Below are 16442 nucleotides of genomic sequence, written 5' to 3'. Positions count from 1 at the left end.
CCGTCAGCAGCTGTTTGTGTGTTACCTGGGAGACAGACTTAAAGCCCCAGTGCTCTGAGAGAAAGGAGACTGGTATAGTTGCAGGGCGGTTGGGTGTACAATCCCAGCACAGCCGTGGCCCCTGTGAAGCCATGACACTTGCAGTGAATTATTTCCACAAAGCTACTTTATTATTTCTTTCCCCCTGACATCTTGATGTAATCTGGTTATGTTGTTATGTTATTAATCTCTTTATATGATGAGCTGAATTCCCGATCCAAGTAGAGAACAGATATTTTACATTCTTCTGTTAGAGGAACAGTGCAGGTTATATGAGGTATTCACGGATTTTCAGTTTTTACACGCTGTGCGTGCACTAATACCCTGATGCTTGCTCATGATATCGTTAGTAAAGTCATTACCATCTACAGAGTGAGCAAGACCTTTTCTTTTTTTCTTTTTTCTTTTACCTGCAGCTGACACATGACATCTTCTCTTTCACGCTCTACTTTGTGTACCTGTCACTTGACTGAATTAATTCTGTGGGAAACACTGAGCAATAGCAGTACCCTCTCTTTTTGGACTGCCCTGCATTTCAGATCACTTCATATACATTATGCTGAAAGGAAATGCAAGTGATAAATAATGTCAGATATGTATCTTGCCTACCTAAGCTTGAAAACTACCATTTATTGCCTGTATGTGTTGCTCGAATTATGTTTGTAAGCTAAACATTTTCTCCAGAACGAGAGAACTTCTGTTTTTACTGAAAAACCAGTTTCAGTCAAGCCCACTTTACTGCAGTGCAGGGGTGTCACAATCTCAATTGTGAATCGAATATCGATCGGAACAACGTCACGATCGCAACCTTCGAAAGCAAAGCTGGAATCGAGGATTTAACCGCGCCCTCAGTGTTATGTCCTGCAGGCGTGCCAGAGGGGAGTGTTGTAGTTGTAGTTGTACGCTAACCTGAAGCAGCTGCCTACATAGAGTAACTAGAGCAACTACTGATTTTTTGCGACACATCGACTGAACTCGAACCCTCTCCCGCTTCTCTAAAATCACAGATGTTTAAATATTGTGCGATCCTCATGGGTTTTGTCAACAACTTCTGCATTGTCAACAAGAAAACCATGGTGTGTAAGGACAGGACATCTCTGCATGCATCATAAGGATGTAGACGCAACTACAAAAACAACTCTGTTAACACAAGCAACTCTTCCGTCCTCATTTACAGCAGAACGTCCTCAAAATTCAAATGTGATAACTTGCACTATAGACTTTTTTGTAGCGTCAGACATGCAACCTTAACCCTGGGTTTCATATTGTGACATTTGGCAGTAAGGCCTTAGTGTGGTACGTTGCAAACAAAGGATGGACATCATATCACTCGTGACACCGTAAAGACGATCAAAGTGGGAATTAAAAAAAATTAAATGAGTTATCGTGAGATACAAACCAATGATCCTAGTCTAAGTCTAAAAAATGGCTGACGCATCGAATCAAGGATTTGGAGAACTGTGACACCCCTACTGCAGTGCTATCTTATATTTAGTTTTTTAGTTTTAGTATCTGTTGAGCTGGGCAGCCCATTGCCAAGAGGGAATAAATTGGGCCATAACTGGTAGGAAGCTAGTTCAAATCCCAGGAAGTACCAAGGGCTGGATTACCCCTTGAGCAAGGCACCCAATCCCCAGGCGCAGAGAAGTGTGTGTGTGTTCACTAAAAAGGATGGGTTAAATGCAGAGATCAAATTCACTATCACTAATTGCTGTGCGTGCGTGTGTGTGTGTGTGGAAAAATAACTTATTTTAATTCTGATAAAACTGCTGTGAACGTGTTTGAGAGACACTGTGTTGTCGACTTGAAACAAGTGACTGCTGCAACAGACGGAACAATTACTACGATCTTTTTTTCCTCTTTTTCTGCAAGCCAAAAATATTTCCTAATTGTTTGTGTAAGTAGCCTCAGACTGACTCGGGGGGGTCTCAGCAGGGGTCTGTAGATGGAGACATGGTGTAGGAGGAGGGGAGAGGGAAAGGAGGCAGTGGTGGAGCCTCATCCTTTAGAAAATCCCCGTATTACATGGTGTGTAGGTTTGCAAATGATATCATCAAAGTCTTGAGAGTAAATGGCTTGGACTTGACGAGGAGACAGTGAAAATATTATATTTAAAAATGCCCGTCTTAACAGCCTTAGTGTCAGACCCCATGCCTGGAAAAATGAATTATACATATGATTGATTAACCAGCTGAGTCCCCGTGCTCAATCCCTGAGCAAACACCAGCCTTTTTGGAATAAATTAAAGCCCAATGTTTCACTTCCAGTGTCTGCAGGAGCATCTAAATAATTATGTAAATATGAAACAAATTTCACAAGTAGATTTCCACCTCTTCAGTCCTCCTCCGTCATTCTTATGCATACCCCATAAATTAACTGAACTATGCCGATCTTTATACATACACAAAATAGGCTAATTAATACACTTGATAATAGTGTTCTCCTGAGGAGGAGGAGGAGGGGGAGGAGGAGGAGGAGGGAGCTGAACTGAATCCTCATCACACAGAATTGTAAACCCGAGGCCAAACAGCAGCGCGTCAAACTGCTCTCTTGTAGAGCGGCACGAGGACACGATGACGAAGAATTAACAAGAGGATCATATGCCTTAAGACTGTCCCATTTAATCACAACACTGTGTTCTTTGTGCAGTTAGAGGAGTCAAAATAGAAGAATTTGGATCGGGACCAAACTCCGGAGCCGCTCATTCGGCTGTTTTTGTGTTTATCTGCATTTTTATCTGCAGGAGACAGAGACACAGAGCTCATTATCCAAACTAGTGGTCGTTCAAATTACAGTCCCTGCTCTTCCAGATCCTTCCAAATAAAAAAAACAAAAAAAAACACAACACGTCCCCAAAGGCCAGCGTTGAGCCTCTTCATAACACTGTGTCTTCCTCACTGGTGCGTTTGAATATGGATTATGGTATGTGTACATGGGAGGGAGGGAGGAGGGTGTTGGGCCGCCTAATTACATATTGCCTTATAATGACCATGCCCATATCCTCTCACTTTCTTCTCTCCTTGAGAAAATTTAATGGGCACAGAGAAGGATGAAGCTGCTGCTGCTCGTTCTATACAGTACACTCTGCAAGGAAAATATGGAAGGATGTTTATTATTTCATGTCTGAGTTCGATGGAGCGATCTGCAGGCTTTCTTTTTCTGGCGTTCTTCCACTGTTTTCTGTTCACTCCCACACATTTGGGATTTGATTATTTCACCAGTGGGGAAAAACCTGTTGAATAATCAAGCCGCACGTTTATTGTGCAACACAAACACAAACCATTAGAAATGTCCCCATTGTGTGTATAGTGTATGTCAGTGGGCATTTTTGGTTCCCTGCTAGTGAGTCTTGCATTTATTTGCTATTGTTTATTGTTCTGCACACCACAGCGTCAATGAACCCTCTCTGAACCTGGGAACGACGCCAGCGTACACCCAGAGGAGAACTATTTTTGAAGCCTGTATCATCCATTGGACCAAATATGCCTCAATGAACACCCAGTAATAGATTTTGTCCATCAGAGGCTGTTGTATATTGCCATTGTACATTTTTGCAAATGTTTCTGAGCTACATTTCTTATTAACATGAGGCTGACGATGAACTTGGTTGCGACTGTTGAGTTTAGGCACAGTGAGTAACGTGTGGTTAGCTTTAGCTACACAAAGCACCTGGTTAGGGCTATGAAAAGCTTTTTCCCTTAAAGCAAATCCTACACTGGAATGTTCATATAACGCGGTAAAATCCATTAAACCCACCAACGTTTGGTTTCGATCTGGTGATTAGAGGATGTCTTAAAGCCCATTTATACTCTTCCCAAAAGATGGAGACAGAGACGGATTGAGCCTTTTGTCCGTACTAATCTTACAATGACTGACGAAAAAGAGCAATGCCACCGGAAAGTGCGGGGGCAGTGGAAAGCAAATAGTCCAATCAGTCAGGAAAACGACCAAGAAGAGTCTAGACAGGCAGAAAACTGATCCAGGTGCTTGGCTTCACTCATTGGTCTGCCATGGTTTAATTCAAGGTGTCAATCCGGCAAAGCAAGGACTTACAGAAACATTGAAAATGCCGCTTGTCGTCAATCTCTCTCTTGTCGGCAACACCAATGAGTAATATAATAAGTGATATAAGATTTTCTTACATTGTACTTCCCCAGAAATCCGCTTGCGTTTCAATCTATTGCGGATAAAATCAATAAAATAACCTCTTCAATGGTTGCCAACTTGGTACTCAAAACTGCCCTCTAGAGGAAGTATCGCATAAACATCCATACCAACCCAAAAAAAGCATGGACACTTATGCTACACGTATGAAAACCATTGGCTAAAACTGTACAGAATGTAAAAAGTAATGCTTAATAGTTTGATGACAAGTAAAAAAAAGGAGTGTTTGCGGGGAAACCAGGTTGCTGCTGGAGTAACGATGACCAAACGATGCACATGATATTTCCTCATTTGGTGTTTTGATGATCCTGGTGCAGACAGCTTATAAATACGTCCTCTAAAATTCCCCATCGTCAGCCCAATACCCCGTGAATCACATCCTTACTGGGAGATTTTTGGGAGTTATCCAAAGTTCTTAGCCATTGCAACACGTAGCATGTTCCTCATGTAGCAAGTCCAAAAAGGGTTGTGGTTGTTGTGATGGATGAGCTTATAGCTCGACTTCCATGACGTCTGCGTCCCAGACCATAGTTTATTTGCTTGAGCCATGATATTTCCCTAATCTTATTCATAAATCAGTAAACATTTAAAGAAACCATTGGCACTGCAATCCAGTCAGAGGTCAGCAGCATAATTTTATGGTGGTAGGATTGGTTCATCTGATATGTGGTGACTAGAAAACCCATAGTATATGAATCACATTTTCTTCATACTCATCCCCTCTGCCCTGGAATGGAATTGTTTCTGAATTTGTTTTTGGTTCTGAATTCATTCATTTAATTTTGTCATTTCATTTCACATTGATTTGATAATGAAACGTCACATAGAAGTTCAAATCCTTCAAAACAACTTAACTGTGTTATATATTTCATGAATATTTTCTCTGCACTTCCGAGTCTGAATAATGGCCTTTATGGCCAAACAATACAAAATATCAGATCGGCTTTCCAAAAAACAAAAATGCTCTCTGGAATAAGATATGGTAACCATGTTCCAGTGTGGGCTACACCCAGTCTTTTCAACACAAGCTGTAATTCACTGGAAAATGACACCACAGCTGACAGAATGTCACCACAACTATCTGATCTTGCAGTTCTTTTCTCAAGGCCAACCACCTATTACATATTTCTGAAATTGAGACGAAAGTGATATATGAAATGTTGTATATTCAAGAGTGCATATGTGGAGCCCAAGCTGGCTCGCGAGACGTCCCAACAGAGTGGTAGTCACAGTTTCCCAGTGACACCACAGAGCTCCATAATTAACCTACTGGCCTCATGGCTCTTCTCTTGGCCATACAACCCCCACACAGTTGGCTGCAGTGGAAGTCTTCTCTCCACATTGTTATTCTAATGCGTCACAAAGTATTGTGTTTTTCAACTAAAAGTGTCAAAAGTGTTTTCTATCAGGAAAGAAAACACATTGCTCATTAATTGAAATTATTTTCTAAAAACTTGGCCACACTTATATGAACATTTGGAAGTGGACAACTCTGGTTTAATTTTCCTCTGGTGTTCAGACCAGTATGACATCTTAACAACATTCCAAAAGCATGAATATGTTGTTTTTTTATCATATTGCCTCAAGACCTTGTGATGTCCTCCACACTGAACATTTGAACAAATACTTTCAATGGATTTTAAGGCTTTTTTTTTTTTCAAATTTCAACACAAATGACCACCCATCGTCGATAATTGGATACTGCATATTCCACACACCGGTCAAATTAGACCACACACACTGAAAATATGGAAATGTTCAAGGGCTACTTGAGAAAGTTTAACAGTCTGTAAAGTGCCTTTTTGATGAAATCTCACAGACCAGGGTTTGTTAAGGTGCTTTTGGGCAGTAAATCTGGACATTTTCCAGACGGGGGTTTTATGTGAGAATTCAAAATGTCTGCAAAAGTCACTCCATAGTATATTTTCCTGTAGCTTCTCCTGCCAGCCCCTCGCTGGACTGTTTTTCTTGGCACGGTTTGGATGAAATATAGAGCGATGCAGATTTTGGTTGTAACTTCCCAAAGCAGCTACTGAAGCCGCCATGGGAATAGTGATATATTTAATAGAGCCTTTCACCACAAAGCTTGGCAAATGCTCAGCTGGCTCGACAAAACTAACTGCCCTCAAAATGAAACACCGTCATTTGTAAGTAAGCCAACTTTCCAAAGTGCTTTGTTCTCCCCCAATTGGCTGCCGAAGGCATGCAATCAACCACAGCTCGTACGGAACTCGACAAATGTTCGTATAATTAACTAAGTGTACTGTGTGTGTCATTGGAGTGTAAATATATAGTATATACAGTAGTTGGGCTACATTGTGGAGCTGATCCACTGTCTGAACAAATACTGGGTGGACTGTCAGGGTCTAGGTTTCCACTTTCCAGTGTAGTATTTCTCCATTGGATAGATTGGCACAAACTTTGGCTCTGATGTTGATGGTTCTTGGGGATTTAATCTTGTTTTCTTACAACCTTTCTGTGGATTAACACCAGAACTCTACGTCAGAGTGACAATTAATGGGTGGATAGCATTTGGCACATACAATATATGCACAAAAGTATTTTGGTGTTGAATTCTGGCGTTTCAATCAGGCTTTTGGCTAGGCCCCTTATCGCCAATGAAGGACAATCTTAACTCTTCAGCATACTAAGACATTTTGGACAATGCCATGCTTCCAACTTTGTGGCAACAGTTTGAGAAAGGTCTCTTTTCTATTCCAACTTGACTGTGCCCCAGTGCACAAAGCAAGGACTATAAAGACATGGTTTGACTTTGTCTGGAGCGGAAGAACTCGACTGGCCCTCACAGAGCCCTGACCTCAACCCCACATTTGAGCACCTTTGGGATGAACCTCATAAACGCTCTACAGAATGAATGGGCAACAAATTCATATAGAAACACTTAAAAATCATGTCTTCCAAGAAATGTGGAAGCTGTTATAGCTGCAAAAGAGGGACCAACTCCATATAACAGTCCTGTATATGTATTTGAATACGCCATTACAGTCCCAGTTGGTGTAATAGTCAAGCGTCTGAATACTTTTGTCCATGTAGTGTATATTCACGTGATTTAATGTTGTTCTTCTGGTGCCATCAATGAATCACCGTCTTTAACCTGATAACAAAATGAAAAACTAGACAAGACGTACACATCAGTGTGCACGTTAGCCTCGTGATTGATCTGTAAGTTAATACAGCTAAAGAAAATATCCAGTTTTGCTTGAAAAAACCCTACACCATGAAATCATCCGTCGGTGTGTGTGAATTCCTGTTTTGAAGTCTTGAGCACACAATATTTTGTCCAGCGCCGTTTTTTGTTTTATTTTTCTCTTCCATTTGATACATTTGATGTTTAAACTTTCCTTCTAGTGTCAAACACGTGTTAAATTTTTGACCAAAAGAAACATATCAACAAATTCATTATGACCTCGCGGGCTCGGAGTAATACTTCATACACTTGTGGATATTAATGTGGCTAAAGACATACGTAAAGGTACAATGTGCATGCGTAAAAAATAAACATTAGTTAGGTTTAAAGTTTAAGTTAAAACATGGTGGAGTTGACCTTTATCTAAATATAAAAGTGTCACTCTCGGGGTGATGAAAAACAACAACTCACACAATTGGGTGATTGTACACTTATAAAAATGAATGAAGTCTTGCATTGCGGGACACAGCAGTCATACGCCGCAGCTCTAATCAGCTGACAGCCAGCTTACTGCAATCTATTAGTCTCACTTCAATCACAGCCACCCTCACACAAAGGCAGTCCATTTAAATAACACCTCTCCCTCTCGCTCTTATTTCTTACCACACAAACGCTGTCTCACTCTCCTGCCCCTGGCACAACTTTGTCGCCACCACCTCAACATTCCAGATCAAAGTTTAACAGGCTCTAAAGTTTACAATGTTTTCCAGGGTCTTGCTCGGGGTTGCTCTTGAATGGGGGAAATCCAAGGAGCATCAGAGTCTAAATGCATTTCCACTTGTTGGAATAAATGGTTTTATTATGACAAGAGTGTTAACACGCTGGACCTTTAAATGCCACTTTCAAATTGTGAAATCTTAAGTTAAGTTTTAAGTTAAAGCGGAATTTGGCAAGCCTTTTTTGCCTTTTTCTTGACAGAGCTCCCCCTTGTCTCTACCGATTTATCCTCACCGCTGAGGCTCCACCATCCCTTCCCCTCTCCTGGAAATGTGCATTTGTTTTCAATGGAGCCGGCGAAAACACAAGCCGTGGAGCCATGTTCGTGCAAATGGAAGAACAGTCACTGAAAACAAACCAGCAACAGACAGACGTCGTTCATACAAATGCTCGGGCAAACATCGAGGAAGTGCAAACACGCAGAGAACAGAGAATTGATCCCAAAGATAAGGGTCGGAAACCATTTTACATGCTTCTGTGTTTTTCACTTCTTGCCATTCGGAAAATAGTCGTTTTTCTCTGCTTCCTTTTTTGCTGGCTCTCCCATGATGAACGTCACTGGCTTGATCTTGTAGCCAGTATGTGGCTGGGAGATGTGTGATTGTATTGCCATAAGGCTTGCTTGCTGGTTTTCCACTAAAAGACGGTAGGGGCAGAGGAGACAGCCCCCAATCTCCCCGCAACAAGACACTTAACCATCACAATCACACTGAAGCTGTTAAATTAGGGTCAAAATCCTGCATAGTTCCACTTTCATATTTCCAGGAAGCTAAAAGAACCTGATGAAACTTAGAGAGGGGGAGGTTAAAGATGGGGTTGAGGTGGCAGAGGAGTCTCTTTGTGTTCTCATCACAGACTTATAGGGGAAAGCAAACACACACCCAGGCTGTAACATTCACTATACTTAAACCATACTGTCTGCTCTGCTCGAATAACAGACATTATAGAGCCTGCAGCCTGCCTGCACACAGGCCTGAAACATAAGCCCGTACCATTCATTAGACCTGTATTGTACTGAGGCTGATTTACACTCTGTTGAAAATACCTTCCCTGCAGAGACAAGCATTCCCATGCTGAGCAGTGTACCAGACGGACATCTTCCCCGAGATCAAAAACACAAAGCGAAGCGGTGTTATTTTGTTACCTGCATTAGGGCCACAATAAAAAAAAAAAGGTTTCTGTCGTCTCTCTACACCCTGCATTTTACCGGCTGTAAACACCCCTCTCAGTTTCTTTACTTTAGGCTTTTCCTATACGCTCCTCACGTCTGCCTGCTTTGGCTCTGGCTGCTGAAAGCCTTTATCTTATCAGCTCCAAGGTGGTTAAACTTTTCACTGGGTCTTTTTATCTGTCAGTGAGCAGCAAAACTCAAAAAGTAAACAACTGATTTTGATTTTTATAGAGATGTGGATCCAGAGTCAAGATTTATTTGCAAACTATTGTTTTTTCTCAAGTATCTCAGTTTAACTTTGCCTGTTTTTCTCCAAAATGACGTCATTCAAATGCTGCAGAGACACCTTTTGATGTGAGGTCACAGGTCTGGTGACCTCCATCTGATGCCTCCTCCCTGTTTGTGCATCAGGGAAACACAGTGTCAGTCGGATCTTCCGGGCACCTTTTTGTAGTCATGTGTAGCTTTGCTGTGCCTTTTCCACACTTTTGTCTGGAAGTTTCCATGATCTTTTGAGGTGTGTCATCATCACCGCTTCCACCGTCCAACTTTAAATTAGGTTTTTAATGATATTTCACAGAGGGGAAACTTTTGAGCTGGAAAAGCACCTTCACTGTCTGTAGTTAACATATTATGACAAAGTTTCACCTGCCTATCAAGCTCCAGCAAATCAATCAATCAATCTATCAATTAATGTTTATATCTGTACTCAAAGAATAAAACACTCAATTAGTTTAGCAGGAGTAAAATACACAATAAAACATTAAGGAAAAACCATGAAACCAATAAAATAAGATCAATAAAATTAGAAAATGTACAATTAAGAACAGAGGGAAAGTGGCACCGTGCTACTGAATTTTAAAAGCAGTGCGAAATAAATAAGGTTTTGATTTTCCTTTGAAATGTCATGTCAGCTGTAGAACTAAATCAGGGGATAAGACGTTCGCTTTTCATCAAAGGAACGGTCACCTCCACCATTTGAATCTTGACAGACAAAAACCCTGTCATTTTCACTTATAATGATATTCTCACCAAAAACATTGTTTTGTTCCTCATAGGACTTAAAGCCCCAGTGGATGCATTTGCAGCGTGCGACGACCGCTTTGTTGATAATCCTATCTTGTCTTGTGCAACTCACACAGGGAGTGTGTGTGAATACTTGCCTAAACCAGTTCTTGCACACACACAAAACCATCGTATATACTGCGCTTTATATTTGAGTGCACAAGATGAGGAGCAGTAGCACATCTACTATCGGTCAGTGGCTTCTAATTGCTCCTGACATGACTACTGTGTCACACTCTTTACTTTATACTCTGTTTTTCTCCTCTTCATTTTTCCTTCCGCTGTGACATTCCACCGTGTGTCCTCCGCCCTCCTCTCAGTGTTTCCATCACCTTATGTAAACTGCTGTGAGGGGGTCACCCATGGCCTCAGACAAGAAAAACATGGCCCCCAAACGAGGATTTATGGAATGGGAACCTGGCAATCCTCGGCCAATGGGTGTATTTGCAAGTTCATGGATGAAGGCGTTTCCACTCGGCGTATTCTCTGGCCCTCGGTAGACACTCATTACTACAGCCACAGCTCCACACACACACACACACACACACACACACACACGCGTGGCAGAACACGAGCGGAGCCGAGAAACAGGGGGTGATTTTGTTTAACTGCACTTAAAGTGCAGATTGGAACTTGGACGCTGCTTTCTTTCATCAATGGGTCATACTGTCACTTCAAATTAGAATCCCCGGGTTTGACGAGCGAGAGTTTAAGGTGCCATTATGGTCTGTCTTTGATTTTAGAGCATCTCTGCGCTGCCAGCGACACAAATCTGTGGAAAGTAATGAATACTTCTACATTTATTCTGCAGAAAATATGCAATTATTATAAATAAACACGTTGCCAGGAAAAAAATCAACGTTTTTCTATTGTCTGTTGCAATGCATTTGTCGGCCGTTTTTCAAGTTAAAATGATAATGTTACACGTGGACCAGGCAGCCAGTCAAATCCTGCAAGAGGTGGCCTTTACCTTAGACCCTCAACTTTTTATGAGGTTTTCCTATTTTCTAGTCAAGAGATAAACGTCTGCTTGAATCAACGTAATTCCCAATGTTTATATTTTCTGTGGCTCACCTCCACGGGGCATTAAGCGCGTCTTTATGTTAGTTTACCAGGTTAAAGTCTTGACTGTAGCTCACATGGTTGTGTGTGTGTGTGCGTGGAGTTCAGTCGTGGTGTGATTCCAGCTATTAACTGCTGATTCTGTAGAAATAGAACGGGGAGTATGCTGCCAGGACATGGGCTAATAGGAAACACATGAATCTGCAGCAGGGTAGTCAAGGCTCTCTGTGCTGTGTGTGTGTGTGTGCGTGCTTTAAAGACTCATATTCAGTAACCCAGACAACTTAGGCAAGAAAAACCAAGAAGAAAGTGTTTTTTGTCAGAGTAGAACTGGCACATCTGCAAGAGTGGTCATTTTCCCTCTTCCTACCAACTGGATGTGGAAGACAGAGGGATGGACACAGAGGGAGGACGTTCTCCTTTCTTTTTCCTCTCCACTTTGGCACGTTGGGGCTGAAAGCCACGAAGCTAAAACAACTTTCCCAGCAAAGTACGGCTCAACAGGCAGAGCCTCTGTGGAATCTTGTTGTTCATGCAGCGCGAGGCCCCCCGAGCTTCTCCCCCAACACCCATCGCTGATCCTGCTGTTCACTGTTAATTGTCTTACAAGAAAGGAATTAGTGGTGTGATTTATTGCTTCATAACTCTTCCTTTTCCGTCTCCCTTTCTTCTCGTTGGTCAGTAGCAATGCTCGTTTTTTTTGTCATTTAAAAGATGTAAAAAGACTGTATCTGGACTCAAAAAAGTTTTTATCGTATTTAACGAATGCACACTGTAACAAGTCGTCTAAACTCAAGTGTCTTCTTTCTCTCAAACACTTCACGTACGCACTTAAGATTAAATGTGCAACAGATGAGGAAATTGACTTTGTTCATTGACAGACAAAAAAATACCACTATTTATACGATGAGTTGGTAAAAAATGACAGTCGAGATGCAAAGACGATCAGTCGCAACGATTAAGAACCACATCACAGTCACAACATCTGCAAAATAAGAGCAGCATGACTTGTTAAACAGCTCTGTGTGCACATGTATGTAATTACTTACATAGACATAGAGAGAGAGAGAGAGAGAGAAAGCAGCTTATTAAAACATCAATGCCTTTTCCCAGTTCAGTTCATGGTGCTGCTCCATGAGTGCTACTTAAGTCCTGTCTGACTGAGTTCATTAAACAGGATCAGACATAACGGGACCTCCCTGCAGGGAGAGCGGTCGGACCCCTCTGACCTCACATATGAACACTGACCCTAAAAGGTCACAGGCCTCTGTCAGTATGATTTTGACTGAGACTTTAATAAGAAAAAAAATAAAATTCATTCACTGTGCTCCAGAACGTCAACAAACCACAGTGTCATTTTTATGCCGCTCGTGTGAGGATTATTAAGGTTTATTAAGAGGATGAAATAAATACATAGTAGAGGAATATGCTCTTATTAGTGACTCTGTTTCTCTTCTCTATTGTTGTTGAGTCTGTCCTAACATAGAGTAGTTTAGGATTTTGGGGGGGAGGAGGGTCTCTGTGGAAGGACAGCCAGCAGCTGGCCACGCCTGCTAAATCCTCCCCACAAAAACCCACCCACCAGTTCCATCTGCTTTCTAAGTGCAATGCCCTAACACACACACACACACACACACAAACACACACATTTATACACACAATCACTTGTCATTTTTTGAGTCCAAGGTAGCGGACGCCGACATCTGTTACATGTTACGTGTTGCTTTCGGAGCACCTACGCTGATACGCTGATGCTGCCTCTTACCGTACGAACACTGAGACAACTTTAGTCCAGACAAATAGAAATGAAGATTTCTGAAAGATAATGGAGATACACATAATTGCTTCCTAAATCCATGGTTCTCAAACTGTGGCACATGTACCACTAGTGGTACACAAGCTTCCTCTGGTTGTACTTGGAGGAAAATTTGAAAATTAGAAATACTGGTATATACTGTACCAGGGTATGTGACCGGAGTTTTACCTTGTCTTATAAAAGAAATCCCTGCTTGTACTTTTGCGATACTTAACCATCTAACACCTAAGCCTCAAGATGTCTGTCTGGACTTCTTTTTCATTATTTTTTTTCCCACTTTTTCCCTCTCTGGCGACAAAGACGCTGATTCGCCAGCTTCCTGAAGCAGTGAAATTACCATAATAACCTCATTGGCTTTGACGTGCAACTTCTCAGCTTTCAGGAACCGTCACAGTTTTTCCAATATCACAAACCGTTGCATAACTACGGTAATGCAAAGTGCGCTTACGCGAACAAGTGGTCTGCGGTGCGCTCGGTGTTAAAGGGTTCATTTGAGACTTTATCATAACATGAAAATGTTTTTATTACACTAATGTCCGTACAACATACTGTCCCATCCCAGCATATACAGTACAGTCATTTTCTCACACACCAACATTCAAAGTCACAGTTTCTGTTTTGATATTGGACTCAGACACACGCATGTGTTAAGTTTCAGTACCAAAGCGCACGTGCACGGACGTACAAGCAAACGTACAGTCTGGAGTGTGATGGCTCGTGGAGCGGCAGATAACGCATGACGGTGCTCAGCCAACATCAGAGATTCTCTGCATATGCAGGCCTGCTTCCACTGGGAACTGACTTCCAACGGCTGGACAAGTGACATGGAACCAGAGGGAGAGAGAGAGGGGAAGAGAATATGAGAGTAAAGAGGAAACCGGGATAAAAAAGGGACCTGAGAGAGGAATGCATAATTTATCAGTCACTACAGTTCCCTCCTTCATCCTTTACTCCTCCTTCACCCTTTCTCACTCCTCCCCTTGTTCCTCTGCTCATGCATTTTATCTTCTCAAAGGTTCTGCATTCAAAATAAAGTTATTTAAGTTAGCAAAGGAATAAGCATTCCAATTCGAGCTTCAACTAAAGATGACTAATCTAAAGAAACGATTCTTCTGTCAATTACTTTCCTGATTAATCGAGTACTTGTTTGGTCCATAAAATGTCAGAAAATGTGAAATCTCAAAGGTTTTGAACCAAAATGATTCCTTTGCAACATGGAGCAAAGAAACCTGAAAATATTCACTTCTAAGAAGCTGAAAAACAAGAAAACTTGTTTTTATTATTTAAAGAACAAAAAACACTCTACCCGATTAACTGATTATCAAAATAATTTAGGATTAATTTAGTAATAGATTAATAATCGAAGAATCTTTGCAACCCTAATCAAAAGGCAATAAAAGTTCTTTAGTATAATTATAATTATTTTATTTATACTATATGAATGTTCTAGTGACACAATGTTTGTTTGTGTAGTAAAAGAGTGGTTTTATTTACAATTTACTGTAAAATAACGGGTAAATTAAGTGGATTTCTTACAGACGTTGAATAAAATAAAGTCAATTTAACAAAAGTGCAAGTAAAAAGAAGAATCTGAGTGAGAAAACAAATGCATATCCTAAAATCATTTTATGACAAATAAATAAAATAAAACTGACAATTTGCTGTTGATTTGAAGCATGTAAAAATGTGACATGTCACTGCCTCTGGGTGTTTTTTGTTTTGTGTTTGTGTTTATTTTTTACAGTGTCATATCTGTCAAAAGTGTTTTACTGACATTCTTTTTTTTTTGTTTTTCTCTCTTTCTCTGTGTTTCAGGTTGCTGGTTCAAAAAAATAATAAATAACGTGAAGACAAAGATGCTGAGATTGAGGATCCAAATGAATGAAAGGGCCCCGGTTCTCTTTATTTATTACCTTCACAAGACGCGTGAGTGTGTATGTGAGTGCTTGGGTGTGGGCGTGCGTGCATGCGTGTGTGTGCGTGCGTGTGAACAGTACACAAGACTCAAGTCTATCATTTGCAAAGTTCTGTTTACTTTTTATAAGGTTCCAATAACTCATTATACCGTATATCTGTGTCACAGTATAAACAAAAGTTCTTTACATATTGTGTTTTGTGTTTGTAACTAGCCTCCTATTTAAGAATGTATATTTGTACGTATGATATACTCATTTTAGAAAATGTTCAGCAGACCATTTTAATATTGTTTCATCCTCTCACCTCTTCATATCCACCGCTAGAGACATGCATGTGATTTAAAAAAACATATCCTATAAAACCAAAACCACGCATCAATTTAATCCGAAAAAAGTTGTTTTCTTCATTTCTGTCTAGTTAAGTCAAGCTCTAATGTTTGTAACTGCATACAATCATAATAATAATGATAATAATAATAATAATAATAATGGAGAGCTCTCAGGTGGTGGAACACATTCTCTGGTAGCCATATTGAAGGTCAACGGTACTGGTGTTACTTTAAATGTACAAATACGTAGTTAAAACATGGTTATAGTTGAGTTTAGGACGACTGGTAATCCATGTTTTACGTCATAATAATAATCAGTGTCCTCATTTTACCAGCTTTCCGTTTGACCCTTTTTTACAGCCTTATTTTTGTAGTTTTGAACGTTTTTCCACTCACAAAAAAGACATTGTTGCGAATGAGGGACTCCACTAAAACAGGGTGGAACGTAGATTTCTTTTTTGTGCTCGACTTGGTACAACGAAGCTGCTCATACTTCTTTAAACGATGTTTGTGTGACTGATTGTGCTTGTAGGTACTTTTTTTTTTTCACTTTTTTGCCAAAACAAATTTCTAGATTCAACCTTGCTGTCATTCTCCCCTAGTGGCCAATTGTAGGTATTGTAGACGGAAAACATAAACTGACCCACACGATTGACAAATACCTTTAAAATGTTACCGTAATCTTTTAGAATTAAAGGCTGGAACTGCGCGAGTAATGTTAGTGATAAGAATTCTCCTCAGTGATAGAACCAAATCAATCTGATGTGAGTTTTGTGTTCCAAACTGAAAGGTCTCTCTCTAACATACAGTAAATAATCTCAGCTGGAGATGTTGATGGTGCACACATGACAGGGACAGCACCAAACAATAACGACGCAATACTATAAAAGATTAAGTGTGTGTCTGTGTGTGTGATGAGGATGTATGCGTGTCGGTTAGCGAGTGTGTAAATCAT

General features: G+C 40.7%; 1 protein-coding gene across 2 annotated transcripts in view; it reads left to right on the top strand.

The window, feature by feature from the left end:
* cdk14 (cyclin-dependent kinase 14) overlaps window positions 1-16196 on the top strand; it is a 141378-nt gene extending 125182 nt beyond the window's left edge. For both annotated transcript variants that reach the window (XM_044033115.1, XM_044033117.1), the window contains one exon: window positions 15058-16196. The gene's annotated coding sequence lies outside the window, so the exon portion shown is untranslated. The remainder of the gene's footprint in view (window positions 1-15057) is intronic.
* Window positions 16197-16442: the final 246 nt, after the last annotated feature.

The sequence above is a fragment of the Solea senegalensis genome, linkage group LG9 (genome assembly GCF_019176455.1).
Source record: "Solea senegalensis isolate Sse05_10M linkage group LG9, IFAPA_SoseM_1, whole genome shotgun sequence".
NCBI classification, from domain to species: domain Eukaryota; kingdom Metazoa; phylum Chordata; class Actinopteri; order Pleuronectiformes; family Soleidae; genus Solea; species Solea senegalensis.
The sequence above is the reverse complement of the archived record's forward strand: the minus strand, read 5'-3'. Positions and strand labels throughout refer to the sequence as shown.